Source organism: Pseudophryne corroboree, chromosome 6 (genome assembly GCF_028390025.1).
Source record: "Pseudophryne corroboree isolate aPseCor3 chromosome 6, aPseCor3.hap2, whole genome shotgun sequence".
Taxonomy (NCBI): Eukaryota; Metazoa; Chordata; class Amphibia; order Anura; family Myobatrachidae; genus Pseudophryne; species Pseudophryne corroboree.
This window is the reverse complement of record NC_086449.1, coordinates 713,959,477-713,986,323: the sequence shown is the minus strand read 5'-3', so window position 1 is coordinate 713,986,323 and position 26,847 is coordinate 713,959,477.

Genomic DNA, 26,847 nt, shown 5'->3' with positions numbered 1-26,847 from the left:
GGGAACAAACACTGTGGGGGAAGACACCCCTAGCACCCCTAGGGGTGATGCAGCAGCACTGAGTATTTCAGCAGGCTGCATAACTTTGGAATGCCTGCAGCAATTTACACCAAACTTGGTACACATCTGACTTACAATCTGGGAACAAACTCTGTAGGGGTTAGACATCCCTAGCACTGGGATAGCAGCACAGAGTATTTCAAGATAAAGCATAACTCCCGAATGCCTGGACCAATTTACAACAAACTTGGTATGGGAACAAACACTCTGGGGGTAAGACACCCCTAGCACCCCTAGGGGTGAGGCAGCAGCACAGAGTTTTTCAGCAGACCGCATAACTCTGGAATGCCTGGAGCAATTTACACCAAACTTGCTGCACAACTGACTTACACTCTGGGAACAAACACTGTGGGGGTAACACACCACTAGCACACACTATATCAGGACATGCATGATATGTCAGTGATGACAGGGCTGTATGTGACAGGGCCAGTGACATGATGTCAGGAGGGGAATGCAAGTAGCACAAACCCACATACTGAGAGTTATATAGTGGAAGTAGCATGGTCCCCCAGCAGCACAGAGTATATCAGGAGATACATAATGTGCTGCGCTATATAAGAAACTGTAAAAAAAATCGATAATTTCACAGGGGCACTGACATGATGTGAGGAGGGGAAGGGAGGCAGCAGGGAGCCACAGACTGAGAGTTGTATCGTGGGAAGAGCAGGGTCCCTTGGGGGACCAAAAAGGGGTACGTCAGGGAAGCAAGACATGCCTAATACTAGATCTCCAACCAACGTAAATTAACGAACAACTATCATTCTAATTTACCATCCTCATCCCGTAGCAAAGCATGGGTATTCAGCTATCTACAATGTTATTAATACTGTGTGTTTAATATTTACATTTATCTTTGTAATCAGACATTCTTCGAATCCCGGGCAACACCGGTTACTCCAGTCAGTATGTATATATATATATATATATATATATATATATATTCTATAGATTGTAAGCTTGCGAGCAGGGCCTTCCTACCTCTGACTGTTTGTTTATTACCCAGTTTTGTTGTATCATTGTGTCCAATTGTAAAGTGCAACGGAATTTGCTGCACTATATAAGAAACTGTTAACAAATAAATAAATAAATAAATAAATAAGTTTGTAATCCTCATCTAATTTGTGTACAAGTTACCTATACATTGTATGCACTATGTAATATGTAATCTTCTTCATAGATACATGCTACAAGGCAACTTAAATAGGCAAATGACCTGGTTACTTCTGCTTGGCCAATCATATTATAGTTTGCTTAACACCATTTTAATTTTTTTTTGTTTACAGAAGCTGATTAACAAAGTAAAAAGTTTACAACATTATTCTTAAACAGGTTATTAAACTAGCTTTAGATATGTTATCTTCTACACAATTTACTGGAAGTATTTCCCATAGACATCTGGCCATACTACTGCTCTTTTATTATGACTGCGTAACATTGTAGTTACATAATATTCAGCAACACTGTCTTATAGGGAGATTCTACAAAACTATGGGCGGGATGTACTAGGCACCAGGGGCAGATTGGAATGGAAAACCAGCCCGGGATATTTATGGAAGCAGCCCTAATGATGGTGCGGACTGATGAGGGGGTGGGGTCTGTTGAGTGGGGCAGGATCCTTCCTCATACAGATGTAGTCATGCTCATCGTTGCTACATCTGTGCCCCAGGTGCGACAGGCCGATCGCAGGTGCCATCATGTCTCGGACGCACACGGGCCCCATTCACATGAATGGGAGTGTCTTTGTGCGCTAGGTGCCAGATCTCCTAGCCATGCCAGCAGTGCACGTTTGAGGTATTACATACTGTGTAGCCAAGACAGCATCACTGGATGGAGTTGCTGTACTGCTGATAGAATAACAGAATGAATGGGGACAATGTAGTGTACTGAGTGCGGTGGGCTGCCTGTCATTTGGGCGGTGGGTCCATATGACAACACACAAAACAGGCCATATAGACATGTCGGCCTACCAGGAATGTTCCTGGTGAGCCCCATGGCCAATCCGCCCCTGCTAAGCACTAAAATGCAGTCAAACATCAGAAAACTGTCCATTTGGGAGGGTTGCCGCAATCCCCATATGTATCAAGCTCCGTAAAGTGAAACTTGTGTCCAATAGACAACGCCATCTATAGATTCTTTTCACAGAAATCTCCAGAGAGGGATTCAAAAGATCTCTCTCCGCCCCACCTCCACGAGCTGCGCATGTGCAATGGGTCTCACAGGTCATAACTGGAAGTCCTCACAACGTGAGGGTCAGCTGTTATCGGAAAAGCGGAATTATTGGTAAGTATTCATGCATACAGCATTAGTAAATGCTGCTATGCATCTGATGAGAGGCGGGGTGATACATCCCGACTTATATCTGAAGTTCTGCCTCCCGCCACTTTACAGTAATCCCTTCATTAACCATGCTAGCACAGCTGTCTCCTATAAATACTGCCTGGTTTATGTCTACCTAAACCACGGGAACAAATGGGCATCTGGACTGTTTATATGACATGTGGCCCTTTGGTATGTTTTAGTTTATTATTACATTGGATGAAATGTCCATGAAATGTCCCCAATGAAGGTGCAATTGGTTCCCCTTTCCAAGCATAGGACAACTCCCAAATACTAGGATGTCCTGAGTATCTGACAATTTTTCTGGGACTGAATATGTTCTGTGACTCCCATCAAAATAGAAAAAGCCACCCAAATATGTCTGCTCCACCTCTAAGCTCATAAAAATAATCTTGTCCCAAAAACAAACATATTTTTGCATGTGGGTCCATAGCAAGGTGTCTTCATGCTCCTAGTCTGCACTCAGCAAGTGTCTCCCCATCTGCCCACATTTTTCATGAGGTACAAAATGATGCATCCACGTAATCGCCTACATCTTGGCCCGTTGATCCATGTACTGTCACAACTGAGGGCCTGAGCTGACGGGAGGCAGCCTCAGTTGTAGGGGCTGAGATGTACCGGAACCTGGGAGGTTGTATCAGACCCCTGGACATGTAAGTAACATGAATAATAACTGCCCGAAGGCGTGACCACGACAACTTGGATAAAAGTCAATGATGTTTATTATGACAACTCCGCAACACAGCAGCAGTAAAAGAAAACGTAAAAGTCAGCAAAGAATAAATACAGTTCCTGGTTACTACAGGATGGCAGGAGCCACAGGGCACTGGTAGTGTGAGATAGTTCTTATGATCTTCTAGATGGAAAGTCCTTACCAGACCCGACTGTAGCAATGGAGATAACCCAGGATTGTGCCAGCTGGTGTTCCAGGAAAAGCTGGGTTGCTGAAGATAAAACAGCTGCTGTGGATACTGGCTGGAACCAGACTGTTGTTAGCACGGAGTGGATACTGGCTGGAACCAGTTAAATAATAAATGAACTTGGGAGCGATGAAATATGAACTGAAATGTAGAACTTGAGAGCGGAGAAATAATAATACCGGTGGAGAGTGGTAAAGTGTAGAAAGGACACCGGCCCTTTAAGGGAAGCTGTACTCTGCTGGAAGCTGAGCTGGAAGCAGGTAATGTTGTAGCTGGAAACAGATGAATCCACAATGGATTGGAGAGTCAGGCTACACCGCAGGTGGAATGCTGGTGCGGGTCTCTATGGTGGAAGTCTTGAGACAGGAGCTGGAACCTGGAAGACAATCACAGGAGAGAGACAAACAGGAACTAGGTTTGACAACCAAAGCACTGACGCCTTCCTTGCTCAGGCACAGTGTATTTATACCTGCAGCAAGGAAGGGATTGGCTAGGCAATTATGCAGATTATCAATACTGAGAACAGATTGGTGGAAATGATCAGCTGACAGAATCCAAGATGGCTGCGCCCATGCAGACACTTGGAGGGAAGTTTGGTTTGTAATCCATGTGGTAATGAAAACAGTAATGGCGGCGCCGGCCACCGGAGACAGGAGGCGCCAGGCTGACAGATGCACATCCAACCACGCGGACACAGCGGAGGCCGCGGCTGACGTAATCGCCACTCAGACACTCTGCATGCAGAAGTTCAGGGACGGCGGCGGAGGCCGCGGGAGACGCCATGCCAGGTGTAATATGGCGTTTACTGTGACAGCGTCCCAGAGTGACAGGAGAGGATACAGGAATGTACACATCAGGATAACAGATGGGATCCGGTCCTGGAGCGCTGAGCCAGCCTTAGGAGGCATCTGATGGGTAAGAAATGGCGTCCAGATACCCGGATCGTGACAGCACCCCCCCCTTTAGGAGTGGCCCCAGGACACTTCTTTGGCTTTTGAGGAAACTTGGAATGGAATCTCCGGACCAAGGCAGGAGCATGGACATCAGAAGCATTGGTCCATGAACGTTCCTCAGGACCATAACCCTTCCAGTCAATAAGATATTGTAGTTGACCGTAACGGTGACGTGAGTCCAAGATCTTGGCCACTTCATACTCAACGCCTCGTTGAGTTTGGACTTTCGGAGTTGGAGGAAGTGAGGAATGAAACCGATTCAAGATCAGCGGTTTCAACAGGGAAACATGGAATGTCCTGGGTATTTTTAAGAAGGGAGGCAACTGGAGTCTGTAAGCAACAGGATTGATGACTTGTTCAATCTTGAAAGGACCGATATAGCGAGGTGCAAACTTCATACTGGGAACTCTTAACCTCAAATTCTTCGTGGATAACCATACCCGATCACCCACCTTGAGAGCAGGAACTGCTCGACGCTTCTTATCCGCAAACTTCTTGTACCTGAACGATGCCTTGAGCAGAGCTGATCGTACGCTCTTCCAGATATTGGCAAACTGATGCAAGGTGATATCCACTGCGGGAACAGAAGTTGCTGGAAGCGGTTGGAACTCAGGGACTTTAGGGTGGAATCCAAAGTTAGTGAAGAATGGTGTTGAAGCAGATGAAGAATGATACTGGTTGTTATGACAGAACTCGGCCCAGGGAAGTAATTGAACCCAGTCATCTTGAGAGGAGGACACATAGATGCGGAGGAAGGCCTCCAAGTCCTGATTCACCCTCTCGGTTTGACCATTGGTCTGAGGATGGTAAGCCGTGGAAAACTTTAGCTTGACTTGGAGGACTTGACATAAACTTCGCCAGAATTTGGCTGTGAATTGAACTCCTCGATCTGAGATAATTTCTTCAGGAAGACCGTGGAGTCGGAAGATCTCTTGTATGAATACTTGAGCCAACTTGGAAGCTGACGGAAGACCGGTGAGAGGAATGAAGTGTGCCATCTTGGTGAACCGGTCAACTACCACCCAGATGGTATTGAACTTGTTGCACATGGGTAAGTCTGTAATGAAATCCATCGACAAGTGGGTCCATGGTCGACGGGGAACGGATAGTGGAACCAGTTGCCCCGCAGGCGACTGGCGGGATACTTTATGTTGGGCACACTTTTGGGCAAGATGCAATAAACTCAAAGACGTCCTTTTTCAGAGTTGGCCACCAATAGGACCTAGAGATAAACTCCAGGGTTTTTTGGATACCTGTATGTCCGGCAAAACGGGAAGCATGGGCCCAATGCATGAGCTTCTTCCTTAGCATCGGCTTCACAAAACTTTTCCCTGATGGGGGCGTAGAGTCCATCCCTACCGTGGAGAATGCCAACGGATTTATAATAGGATGCTTGTCTGAAGACTCTGACTCATTTTCTTGCTCCCATGAGCGGGAAAGGGCATCGGCCTTGCGATTCTGAGAGCCCGGACAGAACTGGAGTTTAAAGTCGAACCTGGAAAAGAAAAGTGCCCATCTGGCCTGACGGGGGTTGAGACATTGTGCGCCCTTCAGGTATAAAAGGTTCTTGTGGTCTGTAAGTATGGTGATTGAATGAGAAGCTCCCTCCAACAGATACCTCCACTCTTCTAGAGCGAGCTTGATGGCTAGCAACTCCTGGTCGCCAATGGCATAGTTGCGCTCAGCTGGGGAGAACTTCCGGGAGAAGAAACTGCAAGGGTGTAAATGGCCATCTTTAGCCCTCTGAGATAACACCGCTCCTACTCCAACGGAGGAGGCATCCACCTCTAAGATGAAAGGAGAGTCGATGTCAGGCTGTTTCAGAACAGGCGCAGAGATGAACCTTTGTTTTAAAAGATGAAATGCTTGCATGGCTTCTTCAGACCACTTGGACGGGTTAGCACCCTTCTTAGTGAAAGCAGTAATAGGCGCCACAATGGTGGAAAAGTCTCGTATAAACTTTCGGTAATAGTTGGCGAACCCTAAGAACCTCTGGACCCCTTTGAGGGTTAAGGGTACCGGCCAATTTTGGATTGCTTGTAGTTTCTCAGGATCCATCTCTAGTCCGGAACCGGACACAATGTACCCTAGAAACGGAATGGACTTGACTTCAAAGACGCATTTTTCTAATTTGCAATAGAGATGATTGACACAGAGACGGGACAGAACCTCTTTAACCCAAAAACGATGTTCCTCTAAATCGTTGGCAAAAATGAGGATATCGTCTAGATAGACCACGACATGACGGTATAGAATGTCTCTGAAGATCTCATTGACAAAATGCTGGAAGACAGCTGGAGCATTGCTCAATCCGAAGGGCATGACGAGGTACTCATAATGTCCGTCACGGGTGTTAAAGGCGGTCTTCCACTCGTCACCCTCACGGATCCGGATGAGATTGTATGCACCTCGCAAGTCCAGCTTTGTAAAGATGGTAGCTCCGCTAACTCTGTCAAAGAGCTCAGTAATCAGGGGTAAAGGATAACGGTTCTTGATGGTAATGTCGTTCAAACCTCTGTAGTCGATGCACGGCCGCAGACCACCATCTTTCTTTTTTACAAAAAAGAAGCCTGCGCCGGCTGGAGAAGAAGAAGGTCGAATGAACCCCTTTGCTAGGTTCTCTTTAATATATTCCTCCATAGAATGCGTCTCAGGCAGAGACAACGAATAAGTTCGGCCTCGAGGTGGAACCTTCCCTGGAACGAGATCAATCGGACAGTCCCATTCTCTATGAGGAGGAAGGATATCAGCAGAAGCTTTACTGAACACATCCGTGAAATCTTGATATGGAGGAGGTGGAACATCAGACGACCTGGGGGAGGAAGAACAGACAGGCAATACTTTAAACAAACATGTCTCAGCACAGGAGGAACCCCATGCCAGGATTTGCGTAGTTGTCCAATCAATTGTAGGATTGTGAAGACGGAGCCATGGAAGGCCCAGGACCACAGGATGTGTGGCTCTTGGAATCACTAAAAAAGAAATAAGTTCGGAATGAAGAACTCCCACTCTCAGACGAACTGGTAGAGTCCTTAAAGAAATAACTGCATCAAAAATTTTGCTGCCATCCACGGCAGTTAAAGAAATGGACGAAGGAAGTCTCTCGGTGGGTAGGGACCACCGTTTAACATAGGCTTCGGTAATAAAGTTCCCAGCTGCTCCGGAATCAAGGAGGGCAATGACGTTCCGATAACGTTGAGCAACTTGAAGCGAGACTGGGAGATTACAATCTTGAGGAGATGGAGAGGAGATCATTACTCCTAGCCGGCCCTCTCCTTGGCGAGCTAGGATTTGGAGTTTCCCGGACGTTTGGGACAGGCATTAATGGTGTGAGACGGAGCTGCACAATAGAGACAGAGAAACTCGGAGAGACGTCTTCGGCGCTCAGCAGGAGTTAAACGGGAACGGCCAAGTTGCATGGGCTCATCTTTAGATGGTGACAGTTGACGAGGAGGAGGAGCAGAAGATTTTGGAGCAGATGATCTTCCACGCTCAGTTGCTCTCTCTCTGAAACGTAAATCAACTTTCGTGCAGAGTGAGATTAGCTCATCTAACTTAGAAGGTAAGTCTCTGGTAGCTAACTCATCTTTAATACGCTCAGATAAGCCATGCCAGAATGCAGCATACAGGGCCTCGTCGTTCCATGCCAGTTCGGATGCCAGGATCTGGAACTGTATCAGATATTGTCCTACAGTACGTGACCCCTGGCGTAAACGGAGAATCTCGGATGAAGCTGAGGTTACCCGGCCTGGCTCGTCGAAGATGCGCCTGAATGTTGACACGAAGGCAGTGTAGGAAGATAGCAGGGTGTCGGACCTCTCCCATAACGGTGATGCCCAATCAAGGGCTGAGCCACTGAGAAGAGAAATAATGTAGGCAATTTTTGTACGGTCACTGGGAAAATTGCCAGGTTGTAGCTCAAACTGAATCTCACACTGGTTGAGAAATCCCCTGCAGAATCTTGGAGATCCGTCAAATTTTGCTGGCGTTGGAAGATGAAGACGTGGAGCAGAAATGGGTAAGGTGGGTGGGGTTATAGCTGGAGTCACTGTGGTTGACGCACCAGACGCGCCTGATCCACGGAGAGTTGTCTGAATCCCATCCAGCCGAGTAGAGAGATCCTGGAGACAGCGGATGATGTGGCCCTGTGCAGCCTCCTGATGTTCTAGTCGGGCTGCCAGTTCTTGCATCGGCCTGGCCGCTTGATCCTGGTCTCCGGCTGGATTCATTAGGTCAGTGCTTACTGTCACAACTGAGGGCCTGAGCTGACGGGAGGCAGCCTCAGTTGTAGGGGCTGAGATGTACCGGAACCTGGGAGGTTGTATCAGACCCCTGGACATGTAAGTAACATGAATAATAACTGCCCGAAGGCGTGACCACGACAACTTGGATAAAAGTCAATGATGTTTATTATGACAACTCCGCAACACAGCAGCAGTAAAAGAAAACGTAAAAGTCAGCAAAGAATAAATACAGTTCCTGGTTACTACAGGATGGCAGGAGCCACAGGGCACTGGTAGTGTGAGATAGTTCTTATGATCTTCTAGATGGAAAGTCCTTACCAGACCCGACTGTAGCAATGGAGATAACCCAGGATTGTGCCAGCTGGTGTTCCAGGAAAAGCTGGGTTGCTGAAGATAAAACAGCTGCTGTGGATACTGGCTGGAACCAGACTGTTGTTAGCACGGAGTGGATACTGGCTGGAACCAGTTAAATAATAAATGAACTTGGGAGCGATGAAATATGAACTGAAATGTAGAACTTGAGAGCGGAGAAATAATAATACCGGTGGAGAGTGGTAAAGTGTAGAAAGGACACCGGCCCTTTAAGGGAAGCTGTACTCTGCTGGAAGCTGAGCTGGAAGCAGGTAATGTTGTAGCTGGAAACAGATGAATCCACAATGGATTGGAGAGTCAGGCTACACCGCAGGTGGAATGCTGGTGCGGGTCTCTATGGTGGAAGTCTTGAGACAGGAGCTGGAACCTGGAAGACAATCACAGGAGAGAGACAAACAGGAACTAGGTTTGACAACCAAAGCACTGACGCCTTCCTTGCTCAGGCACAGTGTATTTATACCTGCAGCAAGGAAGGGATTGGCTAGGCAATTATGCAGATTATCAATACTGAGAACAGATTGGTGGAAATGATCAGCTGACAGAATCCAAGATGGCTGCGCCCATGCAGACACTTGGAGGGAAGTTTGGTTTGTAATCCATGTGGTAATGAAAACAGTAATGGCGGCGCCGGCCACCGGAGACAGGAGGCGCCAGGCTGACAGATGCACATCCAACCACGCGGACACAGCGGAGGCCGCGGCTGACGTAATCGCCACTCAGACACTCTGCATGCAGAAGTTCAGGGACGGCGGCGGAGGCCGCGGGAGACGCCATGCCAGGTGTAATATGGCGTTTACTGTGACAGCGTCCCAGAGTGACAGGAGAGGATACAGGAATGTACACATCAGGATAACAGATGGGATCCGGTCCTGGAGCGCTGAGCCAGCCTTAGGAGGCATCTGATGGGTAAGAAATGGCGTCCAGATACCCGGATCGTGACATGTACTTCTTTGTGAAAATGGGAGCATCTAAGGGGGTCATTCCGACCTGATTGCACGCTAGGACTTTTCGCTGCACTGCGATCAGGTCAGAACTGCGCATGCGTATGCACTACAATGCGCAGGCGCGTCGAATGGGTACAAAGCAGATCGTTGCTGAGCGATGGATTTAATGAATCCATTCGCACAGCCGATCGCAAGGAGATTGACAGGAAGAGAGCCTTTGTGGGTGTCAACTGACCATTTTCTGGGAGTGGTTGGAAAAACACAGGCGTGTCGAAGCGTTTGCAGGGCACGTGTCTGACACCAATTCCAGGCAAGAACAGGCTGAAGTGATTGCAGCGGCTGAGTAAGTTCTAAGCTACTCAGAAACTGCACAAAACTTTTTTGTAGTGCTTGGCTGCACATGCGATCGCACACTTATTTATTTATTTATTAACAGTTTCTTATATACAGTAGCGCAGCATATTCCGTTACGCTTTACAATTAGAACAACAGTAATAGAACAAAACTGTGTAAAAAGTAAAAATAGACAGACATAGAGGTAGGAAGGCCCTGCTCGCAAGCTTACAATCTATAGGGAAATATGCATTGATATACACAAGGATAGATGCTACCTATTACATAATGGTCCATCAGATTGCTAGGTTCTTAATGGGTTGTATGATATGATCACCCCGCAATGTTGGCCAAGTGTCAGGAGGGTGTGAGAGTAAAGAAAGACAAGATATGTGATGTTATGTGAACTGTATAGAGAGGATGTAATTAGATAGGGAAGCACTGAAGGTTATGTGGGTGGGTCTGGAATTTGATAGGCTTGTCTGAAGAGGTGAGTTTTCAGGGAACGTTAAAAGGTTTGGAGACTAGAGGCGAGTCTTATTGTGCATGGGAGGGCATTCCACAGAACGGGTGAAGCCCGGATAAAGTCCTGTAATTTTGAGTGTGAACAAGTAATGCACTTGCAAAGCAAAAATACACTCCCCTATAGGCGGCGACTATCTGTTCGCAGCGCTGCAAAAAATAGCTAGCGAGCGATCAACTCGGAATGAGATCCTAAGTCTAAATAGGTTTGTGACATTATAAAGCAGCTTTTACACGGTTTTATGTGTTCGTAAATTATCTTCTCTGTGCTAGTGTTCATTCTCTAATGCCCTGATTGGCTACAAATTATTCTAGCCCCACCCACTTTATTTCCTGCATGTTCTGTGTCCACAGTTTGCTTCAATGGATGGTGTTAGTGCCCTTACCCCATTCAAATGTTCCTTAGTGATCAGCTACTGTGACACCGCAATGCTTGTAGGAAATGCGAGTAAGACTCAATCACCTTATTTCTGTGTACCAGTTGTAGCCAAACAAAAAGGATTTGGATAAATGTATAACATTCTCAAAGATAAACTATAAAGAAGGTAAAATGAAAAAGGTGTGGAATTAAGAGGACATTATCATAAAAATGTTTTTTTATCATATGTGCTATTAAAATACACAGAATCCATTCTGTTTTCAACTTGAATTATAAGTACAGTAAGACGTCATGAAATTGCTCTGCAGCCTATATTGTGCTTTGGCATGATTATAGGAACAAACTCTGATATCTCAGGTTTAAGCATCTATTGTGTTCACTTTTCTCTTATTGGGGGTAATTCCAAGTTGATCGCAGCAGGAAATTTTTTAGCAGTTGGGCAAAACCATGTGCACTGCAGGGGGGGCAGATATAACATTTGCAGAGAGAGTTAGATTTGGGTGGTTAATTTTGTTTCTGTGCAGGGTAAATACTGGCTGCTTTATTTTTACACTGCAATTTAGATTTCAGTTTGAACATACCCCACCCAAATCTAACTCTCTCTGCAAATGTTATATCTGCCACACCTGCAGTGCAAATGGTTTTACCCAACTGCTAACAAATTTGATGCTGCGATGAACTCGGAATTACCCCCTTTGATGCCTGTGTATAAAGGCCCCAACATAGACTACAATTTTGACAGCCAATTAAGCCATCTTTTTTTTTATATATATATATTTATTGAGTTTTTTTGCCAATTAAGCCATCTTAATTATATTGTCCATTTATGGGCACAAACAAAACTCTTAATCCAGATGTGCATCTGGCTAGCAGCCATCCAACCCCATCGGACTGTGTAAGTGGTCATCGTCCATTTGCGTTAATGTAACTCTGTTACATTAGGGCATTTGTACCTTTCAAGTTTGGCTCTGTGGCCGGTATATGGCTACCTTAAGTCGTTCTGAAGTGGAAAGGGCTTGTAGCCAATCAGTGCACTACTTACAGTACAAGTACAGTATATATTATATAATGTTCTAAAGTTACCAAACTCCGCTATTGAATACAAAGCAAACAGCATAAAAAATTATTATTTAATTGTACCTAAGTATATAAAAAAAAGATTATACATCAATGTATGGCGGTCTGTGATACACAGTCTTTTATTAGGCAATTCTTACCCAGTGGATAGTTTTACTTCTACTATTTCACTCTTTCTTCATTTTGCTTCCCCAGTCCATCTAGCATTCCAATAGGGCTCTGGATGATCCAGACTCTACTAGGGTCCCAGGAAGCTTCAGGTCCATCAGTGGAGCCAGTCTCCTATCCATCCATCATCCTTATCAGCAGAGTCTGGCAGCTGGGGTGGTCCGAGTTGCCCTCCTTGATAGGACACAAGGAGAGTAATCTGGCTGAGCAGCAACTCTTGGAGACATGGATGAGGCATTAAGGTGATAAGCGAGAGTCACAAACAAAAACAAATGTCCATATTCTTTACATCAAAGCCTGGCAGCTAAATTTATGCCTGTAAAGTATGCCCACTGAAAGCCCCTCTGCAGTCAAAGAGAAACGTATGGGATGAGGCCACTGACCTATGTCAGCCAGGTCCAGGAGAGCTTAGAGGTGAAGTATCACTTACTAACATATATTGGAAGAGCAATAATCCAAAATCGCTCACCCATGCAACACCTTCTTGACATCATTAACATTGCATAGATAATTGTAAATATACTTAATATTAGTCAGAAGATCTGAAACTTGATTGCCGGGTAACCTACTGTATATCTGACCAGCAGGGACTGTATAAGGTGATTTGCATCTAAACTACTATATATTGTTATTTATATGGCACCACAAGGGGTCTGCCTGATTCCATATGTTTCTCTTACAAAGTACATAATCAGACACAGTATGAACAAAACAAGAAAAGAGTGACTTACAGTACAGAACAGTGCAGGACATGGACCTGGTTTATACACATTGCTGCATCAGCGGTCATAGGACCCAAATAACCAGCAGGGCGGCCAGGGCCGGTGCTAGGGTGTTTGGCGCCTCCCTGCAAACTGTAAATTTGCGCCCTCTCCCATACTTAAGAGAGGGACAGTGTGCCACCGAAGGCGCATACAACAAAAAGGGTTGTGGTTTCACAAGGAAGGGGTGTTCCCACACAATTGTACCCCTAATTTATGAATTGTACCCCTACTTTACGTTACGCCACACAGTAGCACAATCTAGTTTACATTACACTGCATACAGTGCTCTTGATTCATATTACACTACTTTACAATACACAGTAGAGCCTCTTCTTCAGGGCTTAAAGTGGTCCTGGAGAGGTTGTGGAACTAATTTCCCTCGCCACCTACTCCCTTCCCATTAGTCATGCCAAGGCCGATAGGGTGTTCGGCGCCCTCTGCAAACTACAATGCCCTAACCCCCATACTGTCTAAAGGAACAGTTGCACGCTGAAGGCACACGCTGCAAAAAACAGGTGTGGTATCACAAGGAAGGGGCATGGCAACACAATATCAGTGCCGCTTATACACATTATAATGCCCAGGGTAGCAGTGCCACTTATACACATAATAAAGCCCATGATAGCTGTGCCGCTTATACACATGCCCACAGCATCAGTGCCTCTTGTACACATGCCCATGGTATCAGTGCTGTTTATTGAAATGGCCAAGGTATCAGTGCCAGTGCCGCTTATACACAATCTGTCAATGTATACACAGTGGCACAAATTGTGGATAATCTCCAGCCAATTCCCACCAGTTTTCTGCAGCCTTAATCCCCCCGTGTTTCTGCAGCTCAAGCCTTCCAGTGTCTCCCCAGTCCAGCTAGACAAATAATGCATTTGTTTTACATTATATTAACTGGAAAAATTCTGCACCATGCCATAAATCAAAAGTTATAGCACCAGTAGGATAAATCTAGCAAAATCCTGGCAAAATTTACAGCAATGAATATCTCCCCAAACACAATATGTAGCAATAACAGACAGGCAGGGTAAAATTCAAAGGCATCTATAGAGGGGCAAAATGAACTGCTGTTCTTCAAATGCTGGTGGCATTTAGCTATATGGGGAAAATGGTAGATTTTTGTGGAAGGAAATATTGCTTAGGAAGGGCAAGTAGGGGAAAGGAAGGAAATTAATAGAAGAGAAGGGGTGATATAGGGGGGTAGTTTGGGCAGCAGGCTGTGTGGGTGAGGAAGGAAATGAATAGAAGAGAAGGGGTGATATAGGGGGGTACTTTGGGCAGCAGGCTGTGTGGGTGAGGGAGGAAATGAATAGAAGAGAAGGGGTGATATAGGGGGGTAGTTTGAGCAGCAGGCTGTGTGTGGGTGTGGAAGGAAATGAATAGAAGAGAAGGGGTGATATAGGGGGGTAGTTTGAGCAGCAGGCTGTGTGGGTGAGGAAGGAAATTAATAGAAGAGAAGGGGTGATATAGGGGGGTAGTTTGAGCAGCAGGCTGTGTGGGTGAGGAAGAAAATGAATAGAAGAGAAGGGGTGATATAGGGGGTACTTTGAGCAGCAGGCTGTGTGGGAGAGGAAGGAAATGAATAAGGGGGGGATAGTTTGAGCAGCTTGGTGGGTGAGGAGAGGGTTAAAGGAGGGGAGGTGATGTGGGCAGCTGTGCACTCTCACAGAAACCCCCCCCCCAAAAAAAACCTACAACTCCAATTTGGCTCCTGGTAGCAACGGATGATGTGAGTTGTAGAAGTTGCATTTAAAACACGGCGGCGGCTGGCGGGAGGCGGTCCATCTGGTGCTTCAACATCAGTTTGGCCGCGATAGTAGGGTGCATCCATCCAATCGGGAGAGCAGGGAAGGATGAGGGGAACCGGAAATGGAGGTGATCCTGAGGCTTGTATGCTTATATGCTGTGCCTGTGATAATTGGTCGCGGGCCGCACACACTGCCAGCCAGCCTGTCGCTGACTTTCTCTCTACTGTGAATGACAGCGTGCGATGCGGCTCAGTATACATGCCAGCCCGACTCAGTCAGTGTGTATATTCCACGCTGCCGCCCAGCCCAGCCTGCACCTGCTCCTCTGTGCCCCCGACTTATAGCTGGAGCCCGGCGACGAATGACTTCTTTGCCTCCCAGATTTCCGCCACTGCTGCCTGTCATACAGTCTGACAGGCAATGTGGCATCCGGCAGCAGCAGTGTCACAGAGAGAGCAGGCAAAGTGCCTCTCATGCCCGGCGCCTACCTGCTTTGCAGACTCTGCTGAGCGGGTAGCGCTGGGCCTGAGGGCGGCAGATCCCAAAGGTAAGGTGCTGTTGTAGTCAGTGGGGAAGTGATGATGATATAAGTGGGATTGGGTACGAATGTTGACCATGTTGACATTCATCATGTAGACAGTAATGAAATGATGACGTGTTAGAACGTCGACATTTCGTCTTGGTGGCCTAGCTGTGACTTACCTGCTCCTGGCAGCTGCAGCAGCTCCAGTGGCGTCTTCTGGGTCCCATAACTGTCAACATTGTGGTGTGGCGCTGACATATGAATATTGACATTCTTATTGTCAACCTTCTGACTACATACTGTATAAAAGTAGGAAGGAATAGCACATGAGAGCTTACAGTCTAAATACAGTTTAATATGTCTGAATTTGTTATTTTTGCTACAAAAAATAAATGTATTTCACCTACTGTAAATACAAAGATGTACAGCTACAAGAGGTCACAAATACCTAGCCCACAAATAGCCGAGTGGCACGCACACATACAGACACACACATGAACACACACAGACACACATATGTGTGCGGAACCGGGTTGGGTATGGGTGACCGGCGCTCCCGTGTAACCATCATAAGAGAGAGGTAAGGTGGCACTTAAAGACTTCCGTGCAGTGCATGGGTACTGGCTGTGTATGCAGTAGTAGTGCGTGACTTGGATGCTGGCCGGGAGTAGACAGATGACAGACACAAGTGAGCTGCGTCATGCATCGTGCCACTCAGCGTTGAGCTTAATCTGCAGTTTTATACCAACTCCATTGTGACAGAAATACTAATGTAAATGCCTAGGACTCTATGGGCCCCAATAGTCAGGTGGCAGCTGCTGCCTCCGCTCTGGCGTCTGTTGCCGGAGTCGCCGCTGCAATAATATGTAAATGTTAGTATCAGCCTTCCCCTGTATAGATGCCTGCGCCTGACTGTGCAAGGACTGAGACCCTGCTTTCTGCGTCACTGCGCGCTGTAACACCGCCGGTGATACTTCACACACCGCCATTGGTGCACCACTATCACCATCAGCACCTGCATCAGCCCTATGGCAGGTGCAGCTCCGTCTGACTCTGCCCTCCTCTGTGGCTGCGGCTGTGTTCCTGGGAACACAGCCGCATACACTGACTACACCGCAACACTCCAAGAACACACCCATGAGACTGACTTTATTGCCTTCACTACAGGCCGCCTCCCAGCCACCGCCCTGATACCGTCAGCCCCCATCACAACAGCACCATCGTGCATACACTCTGAGTAACTCATGCGCCATATAGGTTTTCTGAAGTTAGTGCAGTCGCATATAATTGCTCAGCTATGCAAGCATCGGCGATGTGTATGGTACAGGACGTTGCAGAACATTGAAAATATTTAAAATATACTCATCAGAAAGATCTTTATATGGCTCTAAAGAAATATTGCAAAAAGGAACGCTTCTGTCTGCAGTAAGATAGCTACTACACCTCAATGAAAAGTAATCAGACAATAATGTAATATTAGTGATACTTATTATAGAAATGCAATGAATTGCCGATGGATGAAACAAGTTTCTGATAATCACATCAAACAAATAGCTTCTGGCAAAACCAAATCCAAAGGGAAGCCAGAGTAGGCCACTCTCATAATTCAGAGGTTCCCTGATGGGTGTCAACGCGTTTCGTCTACCCATAATATAGCAATGACACAATCTACACTTGTCACACAAATTTAAGTCAGGCAATGCCCATTTCATAGCAGACAACCACAATGCTGATGTATGAAAATCATACTTGATACAAATATTGATCTCAGATTTATACATCATGACACCAAACAGTAATTTATTTGGGAAGCGGTTACAATACCACTAGTCGGGATCCCAGACATCACAATGCCGACGCCAGAATCCCGACTAGTGGTGAAGTACCGTCGCCGGAATCCCGGAACCACAGGCTTTTCTCCCTCTGTGGGTGTCCACGACACCCATAGAGGGAGAATATAACCTGTGGCGAGCGCAGTGAGCCACCGTGCCCGCAGCGTGGTGAGTGCATCTCTGAGCAAAATGATCATTAGAAATGACAACATCACAAAGAATAAGTTTGAGGAGGTCCCTATTGCTTCTGGTCCATCAGAAATAAAAAGTGGCTTCTGTCATCTATAGTAATATGCAGTAAGAGGTGAATAATTGGGATGCAGTTCAAATTCTGGCTGTCGGGATCCCAGCGTTCAGAATCCCGACAGCCGGCATTTTACCGATTTGTGGAAGCCCGACACCCGCCCGGTATTCCCACTTGGTTGGTAGGTCCATGCCAGCAACTGAGTGGGAATAGAAACTGTGGCGAGCAAAGCAAACCACCGGGCCCAAAGGATGGCGAGCGCAGCGAGCCCGGGAGGGAACTCACTGCCTCATTGCTGGGATTCTGGTAGACAGGATGCCACTGTCGGTATACTTACAGCTGGCAACTCATCAGCCGGTATATCATACCGGATCTGAATAATTCCCTATAATATACTATTGATCCTTTCAGTGAAGATATCAAAACTCATGAATTCTAAGTAATGACCTCCAGGGTGGGATATATTTACTAACGGACGGCTAGTCAAAGTCACCCATTATTGGGGGTAATTCAGAGTTGATTGCAGCAGCAAATTTGTTAGCAGTTGGGCAAAACCATGTGCACTGTAGGTGGGGCATATGTAACATGTGCAGAGAGAGTTAGAGTTGGGTGGGTTATTTTGTTTCTCTGCAGGGTAAATACTGGCTGCTTTATTTTTACATTGCAATTTAGATTTCAGTTTGAACACACCCCACCCAAATCTAAAGGGGGGTACTGACGGGAGAGATGTGTGCTGAGCGATCTTAACACAGACCGCTCAGCACACATCTCTCCCCCCGCTCAGCACAGCACAATGTGCTGAGCGAGGCGGGGTACGGGCAGGGGGCCGCTCACTTCACACAGCGGTGAAGTGAGTGACCCGCTAGATCGAGCCTGCATGCAGGCTCAATCTAGCACCGGCGATAGCTCGCATCGCTATCGCTGGGGTGCATACACACAACAGATCCGTGCTTAAAATCTAAGCAATCTAGTCAGATTGCTTAGATTTTAAACACAGATCTCTCCCTGTGTACCCCTCTTAACTCTCCCTGAAAATTTTATATCTGTCCCCCAGGGACGTGCAGTCAGGGGAGGCAGGGGAGGCAGTGCCTCCCCTGTCATTAATGATTAAAATAATTTAAAGAAGATACTTATGACACATATTCTGTGTCATAAGTATCTCCTTTATATTAATGTAATCATTATTCCTGTCTAAATGGGGTTGGGAGGCACCGATCGTGGTGCCTCCCGGTCAGATAGGGAAAGGTATGGGGAGCGGGGGGCGGGAGCGGGCGGGGCCTAGCAATGGGCATTAAAAGCCCATTGAAATAACATAGGAAAGCGGCACCATTAGTGGTGCCGCTTTCACACAGGGACGTGCTTTCAACCTATGAAAGCACGTCCCCTGTCAGTCAGGCCACAGTGATTGGCCAGCGGATCCGTCACTGGATCCGCTGTCAATCACTGTTGTGGGCGCGGCGGAGGTGCGGGTGTCGGCGGAGGTGCTGGCGGCGGAGGTGCGGGTGTCGGCGGAGGTGCTGGCGGCGGAGGTGCGGGCGGCGGCGGTGTAGGCGGCGGAGGGCGGGTGACGGCGGAGTTGCAGGCGGCGGCGATGCAGAGTTTGGCAGCGGAGCGGTAACCCATTTCAAAAATGGCGCCTCAGTGTAATTTTTTAAATTGAAGATGGCCGCCGCGAGCCAATCACGGCTCGCCGCGTCATCGCTCCGCCCTCTCTGGCTGACTTATATAAGTCAGCGCGAGGGAGCGGCTGTCAGTCCGACGGCGGAGGAGGAGCGGAGAAGAGCTCCTGAAGGCTGAAGACGCCGGAAGTCCTGGATGGGCGGCGGCTATGCAAAAGAGCTTAGCAGCCGCCGCCCACCAGGTGAAGACGCTGGAAGTCCTGGGGAAGGCGGCGGCCATGCAAAAGAGCTTAATGGCCGCCACCTTCCAGGTGAAGACGCCGGAGGAAGACGCTGGAAGCCCTGGGGAGGTGGCGCCCCCCAGGTGAAGACGCCGGAAGCCCTGGGGAGGCGGCGGCCATGCAAAAGAGCTTAAAGGCCGCCGCCCCCAGGTGAAGACCCTGTCAAATAAACTATTTTTTTTTAAAGAGACTGGTGTTTTTATTTTAATATTTTCTTTACAGGTGGAGAACAGGTGCCAGCAGGCCATTTATGTCCGGGCATGCTGGCACTTGTGGTTCTCCATGTGCCAGCATGCTGGGGCAGGCTTGCTGGGACCTGTTGGCCACCTGTAAAGAACAATATTACTGTTCTTTACAGGTGGACCACAGGTGCCAGCGGGCCATTTATGTCCGGGCATGCTGGCACTTGTGGTTCTCCAAGTGCCGGCATGCTGGGGCAGGCTTGCTGGGACCTGTAGGGCACCTGTCAAGAACAATATTAACAATGAACCCCGCACCCACCGCCACCAGGGGTGCGGGGCATAGCACTGGGCTATCAGCCCAGTGCTGGTTGTTGCTCGGGAGAGGGACCCAATTTTCATTTTTTGGGGTCCCCACTTCCGAGGAATTCCAGCCCTGGGCTGACTGGTTTGGGGGGGGGGGGGGGCAGATTAATGTTATGGCAGGGGGACCCCATACCGAGTGTCTCCCCTGCTATGGCATTAGACCCCCCTGGCTGGTTCTGCCCGGTGCTGGTTTCACGAATGTGGGGGGGGCTCCCCCTTTTTTTTTTTTACCCCACTCTAAGGGGGGGGGGGGGGTTGGCTGCTTGTGCCTCCCCAGCCACCGACCTCACCGCACGCCACTGCTGTCCCCCCTGCAATGCACATGGTTTTGCCCAACTGCTAACAAATTTGCTGCTGCGATCAACTCAGAATTAGACCCATTGTGGGTTTGCCAACAGGATTTAAAACAGAAATATTGTCAAATGCAGAATCAGGTGTATTCTGCATTTAATTAATATTTTTGTCGATTTAAGTTCTGTTGTTTTTGAAAAGCCAATATTATTTAGTAAGTATACCCATAAAATTAATTGAGATATTTTTATTGTTTCTTTATATGTACTTTGTTTTTGTCATCAGTCCTTTCTGGATCTGACTCTAAATACAACAACATGCATAAGCTTCGTGTTGGCCCTCAGAGGTATTTGTGAAGGGCCTCCCATAGCGTGGGGCCCATAGTAATCTCATGTGTGTGTAATTACACCCTTGCTTTTAGCATCTTTGTAACCCTTCTATAAAGACAGATGAGATAATATTTTTGGGGGCAAGGCAGTAATACGTTTCAGAATGTGTTGATTCCAATTGAGCCTTAACTGGTGATATATGGTTATAATGCTGGTTTGGTTTCATCTCTTGTGGATCTCATCACCTTCTAGACTCCTGCAATGTTAACAGATACACCCCTCCCTTCCCCCCATCCTTTTAACACAGTCTGGAGAATTTTCCCTATTGCAGTGTGTCTGAAATCTTGAGGAGCCTTTCAATACCTGCCGGGCCAGCTGGTCTGTGTCAGTCATTGAAAGGTGGGAGGGATTAAATATGGACTGACTGGGGCAGCGAGCTATAAGGCAGTCATTCTGTTTTACATAGTCCAATGTACATTGCAAACATTATGAAAGCTGGACAGGTCTTCTGAATTCCCGATTTCTACTACTGCTAGCATATAAAGACCTTGCTGTTTCTCATCACCATGCTTATTTGTTATTTACATAGGTATCACAAACTACTGTATCAAAATCAGAATAAAAATTTAATTTTCTACGAGATTATTTGTTATTATATAAATATATATATATATATATATATATATACACTGCTCAAAAAAATAAAGGGAACACTAAAATAACACATCCTAGATCTGAATGAAAGAAATATTCTTATTAAATACTTTGTTCTTTACATAGTTGAATGTGCTGACAACAAAATCACTAGAGATGAGCGCCTGAAATTTTTCGGGTTTTGTGTTTTGGTTTTGGGTTCGGTTCCGCGGCCGTGTTTTGGGTTCGAACGCGTTTTGGCAAAACCTCACCGAATTATTTTTGTCGGATTCGGGTGTGTTTTGGATTCGGGTGTTTTTTTCCAAAAACACTAAAAAACAGCTTAAATCATAGAATTTGGGGGTCATTTTGATCCCAAAGTATTATTAACCTCAAAAACCATAATTTACACTCATTTTCAGTCTATTCTGAATACCTCACACCTCACAATATTATTTTTAGTCCTAAAATTTGCACCGAGGTCGCTGTGTGAGTAAGATAAGCGACCCTAGTGGCCGACACAAACACCGGGCCCATCTAGGAGTGGCACTGCAGTGTCACGCAGGATGTCCCTTCCAAAAAACCCTCCCCAAACAGCACATGATGCAAAGAAAAAAAGAGGCGCAATGAGGTAGCTGTGTGAGTAAGATTAGCGACCCTAGTGGCCGACACAAACACCGGGCCCATCTAGGAGTGGCACTGCAGTGTCACGCAGGATGGCCCTTCCAAAAAACCCTCCCCAAACAGCACATGACGCAAAGAAAAAAAGAGGCGCAATGAGGTAGCTGACTGTGTGAGTAAGATTAGCGACCCTAGTGGCCGACACAAACACCGGGCACATCTAGGAGTGGCACTGCAGTGTCACGCAGGATGTCCCTTCCAAAAAACCCTCCCCAAACAGCACATGACGCAAAGAAAAAAAGAGGCGCAATGAGGTAGCTGTGTGAGTAAGATTAGCGACCCTAGTGGCCGACACAAACACCGGGCCCATCTAGGAGTGGCACTGCAGTGTCACGCAGGATGTCCCTTCCAAAAAACCCTCCCCAATCAGCACATGATGCAAAGAAAAAGAAAAGAAAAAAGAGGTGCAAGATGGAATTATCCTTGGGCCCTCCCACCCACCCTTATGTTGTATAAACAAAACAGGACATGCACACTTTAACCAACCCATCATTTCAGTGACAGGGTCTGCCACACGACTGTGACTGATATGACGGGTTGGTTTGGACCCCCCCCAAAAAAGAAGCAATTAATCTCTCCTTGCACAAACTGGCTCTACAGAGGCAAGATGTCCACCTCATCTTCACCCTCCGATATATCACCGTGTACATCCCCCTCCTCACAGATTATCAATTCGTCCCCACTGGAATCCACCATCTCAGCTCCCTGTGTACTTTGTGGAGGCAATTGCTGCTGGTCAATGTCTCCGCGGAGGAATTGATTATAATTCATTTTAATGAACATCATCTTCTCCACATTTTCTGGATGTAACCTCGTACGCCGATTGCTGACAAGGTGAGCGGCGGCACTAAACACTCTTTCGGAGTACACACTTGTGGGAGGGCAACTTAGGTAGAATAAAGCCAGTTTGTGCAAGGGCCTCCAAATTGCCTCTTTTTCCTGCCAGTATAAGTACGGACTGTGTGACGTGCCTACTTGGATGCGGTCACTCATATAATCCTCCACCATTCTATCAATGTTGAGAGAATCATATGCAGTGACAGTAGACGACATGTCCGTAATCGTTGTCAGGTCCTTCAGTCCGGACCAGATGTCAGCATCAGCAGTCGCTCCAGACTGCCCTGCATCACCGCCAGTGGGTGGGCTCGGAATTCTGAGCCTTTTCCTCGCACCCCCAGTTGCGGGAGAATGTGAAGGAGGAGATGTTGACAGGTCGCGTTCCGCTTGACTTGACAATTTTGTCACCAGCAGGTCTTTCAACCCCAGCAGACCTGTGTCTGCCGGAAAGAGAGATCCAAGGTAGGCTTTAAATCTAGGATCGAGCACGGTGGCCAAAATGTAGTGCTCTGATTTCAACAGATTGACCACCCGTGAATCCTTGTTAAGCGAATTAAGGGCTGCATCCACAAGTCCCACATGCCTAGCGGAATCGCTCCGTGTTAGCTCCTTCTTCAATGCCTCCAGCTTCTTCTGCAAAAGCCTGATGAGGGGAATGACCTGACTCAGGCTGGCAGTGTCTGAACTGACTTCACGTGTGGCAAGTTCAAAGGGCATCAGAACCTTGCACAACGTTGAAATCATTCTCCACTGCACTTGAGACAGGTGCATTCCATCTCCTATATCGTGCTCAATTGTATAGGCTTGAATGGCCTTTTGCTGCTCCTCCAACCTCTGAAGCATATAGAGGGTTGAATTCCACCTCGTTACCACTTCTTGCTTCAGATGATGGCAGGGCAGGTTCAGTAGTTTTTGGTGGTGCTCCAGTCTTCTGTACGTGGTGCCTGTACGCCGAAAGTGTCCCGCAATTTTTCTGGCCACCGACAGCATCTCTTGCACGCCCCTGTCGTTTTTTAAAAAATTCTGCACCACCAAATTCAAGGTATGTGCAAAACATGGGACGTGCTGGAATTTGCCCATATTTAATGCACACACAATATTGCTGGCGTTGTCCGATGCCACAAATCCACAGGAGAGTCCAATTGGGGTAAGCCATTCCGCGATGATCTTCCTCAGTTGCCGTAAGAGGTTTTCAGCTGTGTGCGTATTCTGGAAAGCGGTGATACAAAGCGTAGCCTGCCTAGGAAAGAGTTGGCGTTTGCGAGATGCTGCTACTGGTGCCGCCGCTGCTGTTCTTGCGGCGGGAGTCCATACATCTACCCAGTGGGCTGTCACAGTCATATAGTCCTGACCCTGCCCTGCTCCACTTGTCCACATGTCCGTGGTTAAGTGGACATTGGGTACAACTGCATTTTTTAGGACACTGGTGAGTCTTTTTCTGACGTCCGTGTACATTCTCGGTATCGCCTGCCTAGAGAAGTGGAACCTAGATGGTATTTGGTAACGGGGGCACACTGCCTCAATAAATTGTCTAGTTCCCTGTGAACTAACGGCGGATACCGGACGCACGTCTAACACCAACATAGTTGTCAAGGACTCAGTTATCCGCTTTGCAGTAGGATGACTGCTGTGATATTTCATCTTCCTCGCAAAGGACTGTTGAACAGTCAATTGCTTACTGGAAGTAGTACAAGTGGGCTTACGACTTCCCCTCTGGGATGACCATCGACTCCCAGCGGCAACAACAGCAGCGCCAGCAGCAGTAGGCGTTACACGCAAGGATGCATCGGAGGAATCCCAGGCAGGAGAGGACTCGTCAGACTTGCCAGTGACATGGCCTGCAGGACTATTGGCATTCCTGGGGAAGAAGGAAATTGACACTGAGGGAGTTGGTGGGGTGGTTTGCGTGAGCTTGGTTACAAGAGGAAGGGATTTACTGGTCAGTGGACTGCTTCCGCTGTCACCCAAAGTTTTTGAACTTGTCACTGACTTATTATGAATGCGCTGCAGGTGACGTATAAGGGAGGATGTTCCGAGGTGGTTAACGTCCTTACCCCTACTTATTACAGCTTGACAAAGGGAACACACGGCTTGACACCTGTTGTCCGCATTTCTGGTGAAATACCTCCACACCGAAGAGCTGATTTTTTTGGTATTTTCACCTGGCATGTCAACGGCCATATTCCTCCCACGGACAACAGGTGTCTCCCCGGGTGCCTGACTTAAACAAACCACCTCACCATCAGAATCCTTCTGGTCAATTTCCTCCCCAGCGCCAGCAACACCCATATCCTCCTCATCCTGGTGTACTTCAACACTGACATCTTCAATCTGACTATCAGGAACTGGACTGCGGGTGCTCCTTCCAGCACTTGCAGGGGGCATGCAAATAGTGGAAGGCGCATGCTCTTCACGTCCAGTGTTGGGAAGGTCAGGCATCGCAACCGACACAATTGGACTCTCCTTGTGGATTTGGGATTTCAAAGAACGCACAGTTCTTTGCGGTGCTTTTGCCAGCTTGAGTCTTTTCAGTTTTCTAGCGAGAGGCTGAGTGCTTCCATCCTCATGTGAAGCTGAACCACTAGCCATGAACATAGGCCAGGGCCTCAGCCGTTCCTTGCCACTCCGTGTGGTAAATGGCATATTGGCAAGTTTACGCTTCTCCTCCGACAATTTTATTTTAGGTTTTGGAGTCCTTTTTTTTCTGATATTTGGTGTTTTGGATTTGACATGCTCTGTACTATGACATTGGGCATCGGCCTTGGCAGACGACGTTGCTGGCATTTCATCGTCTCGGCCATGACTAGTGGCAGCAGCTTCAGCACGAGGTGGAAGTGGATCTTGATCTTTCCCTAATTTTGGAACCTCAACTTTTTTGTTCTCCATATTTTATAGGCAGAACTAAAAGGCACCTCAGGTAAACAATGGAGATGGATGGATTGGATACTAGTATACAATTATGGACGGACTGCCACGGTTAGGTGGTATAAAAAAACCACGGTTAGGTGGTATATATTGTAATACAATTATGGATGGACGGACTGCCTGCCGAGTGCCGACACAGAGGTAGCCACAGCCGTGAACTACCGCACTGTACACTGGTTGATAAAGAGATAGTAGTATACTCGTAACAACTAGTATGACTGACTATGACGGTATAAAGAATGAAAAAAAAACCACGGTTAGGTGGTATATATTGTAATACAATTATGGATGGACGGACTGCCTGCCGAGTTCCGACACAGAGGTAGCCACAGCCGTGAACTACCGCACTGTACACTGGTTGATAAAGAGATAGTAGTATACTCGTAACAACTAGTATGACTGACTATGACGGTATAAAGAATGAAAAAAAAACCACGGTTAGGTGGTATATATTATAATACAATTATGGATGGACGGACTGCCTGCCGACTGCCGACACAGAGGTAGCCACAGCCGTGAACTACCGCACTGTACACTGGTTGATAAAGAGATAGTAGTATACTCGTAACAACTAGTATGACACTATGACGGTATAAAGAATGAAAAAAAAACCACGGTTAGGTGGTATATATTATAATACAATTATGGATGGACGGACTGCCTGCCGACTGCCGACACAGAGGTAGCCACAGCCGTGAACTACCGCACTGTACACTGGTTGATAAAGAGATAGTAGTATACTCGTAACAACTAGTATGACTGACTATGACGGTATAAAGAATGAAAAAAAAACCACGGTTAGGTGGTATATATTATAATACAATTATGGATGGACGGACTGCCTGCCGAGTGCCGACACAGAGGTAGCCACAGCCGTGAACTACCGCACTGTACACTGGTTGATAAAGAGATAGTAGTATACTCGTAACAACTAGTATGACTGACTATGACGGTATAAAGAATGAAAAAAAAACCACGGTTAGGTGGTATATATTATAATACAATTATGGATGGATGGACGGACTGCCTGCCGACTGCCGACACAGAGGTAGCCACAGCCGTGAACTACCGCACTGTACACTGGTTGATAAAGAGATAGTAGTATACTCGTAACAACTAGTATGACACTATGACGGTATAAAGAATGAAAAAAAAACCACGGTTAGGTGGTATATATTATAATACAATTATGGATGGACGGACTGCCTGCCGACTGCCGACACAGAGGTAGCCACAGCCGTGAACTACCGCACTGTACACTGGTTGATAAAGAGATA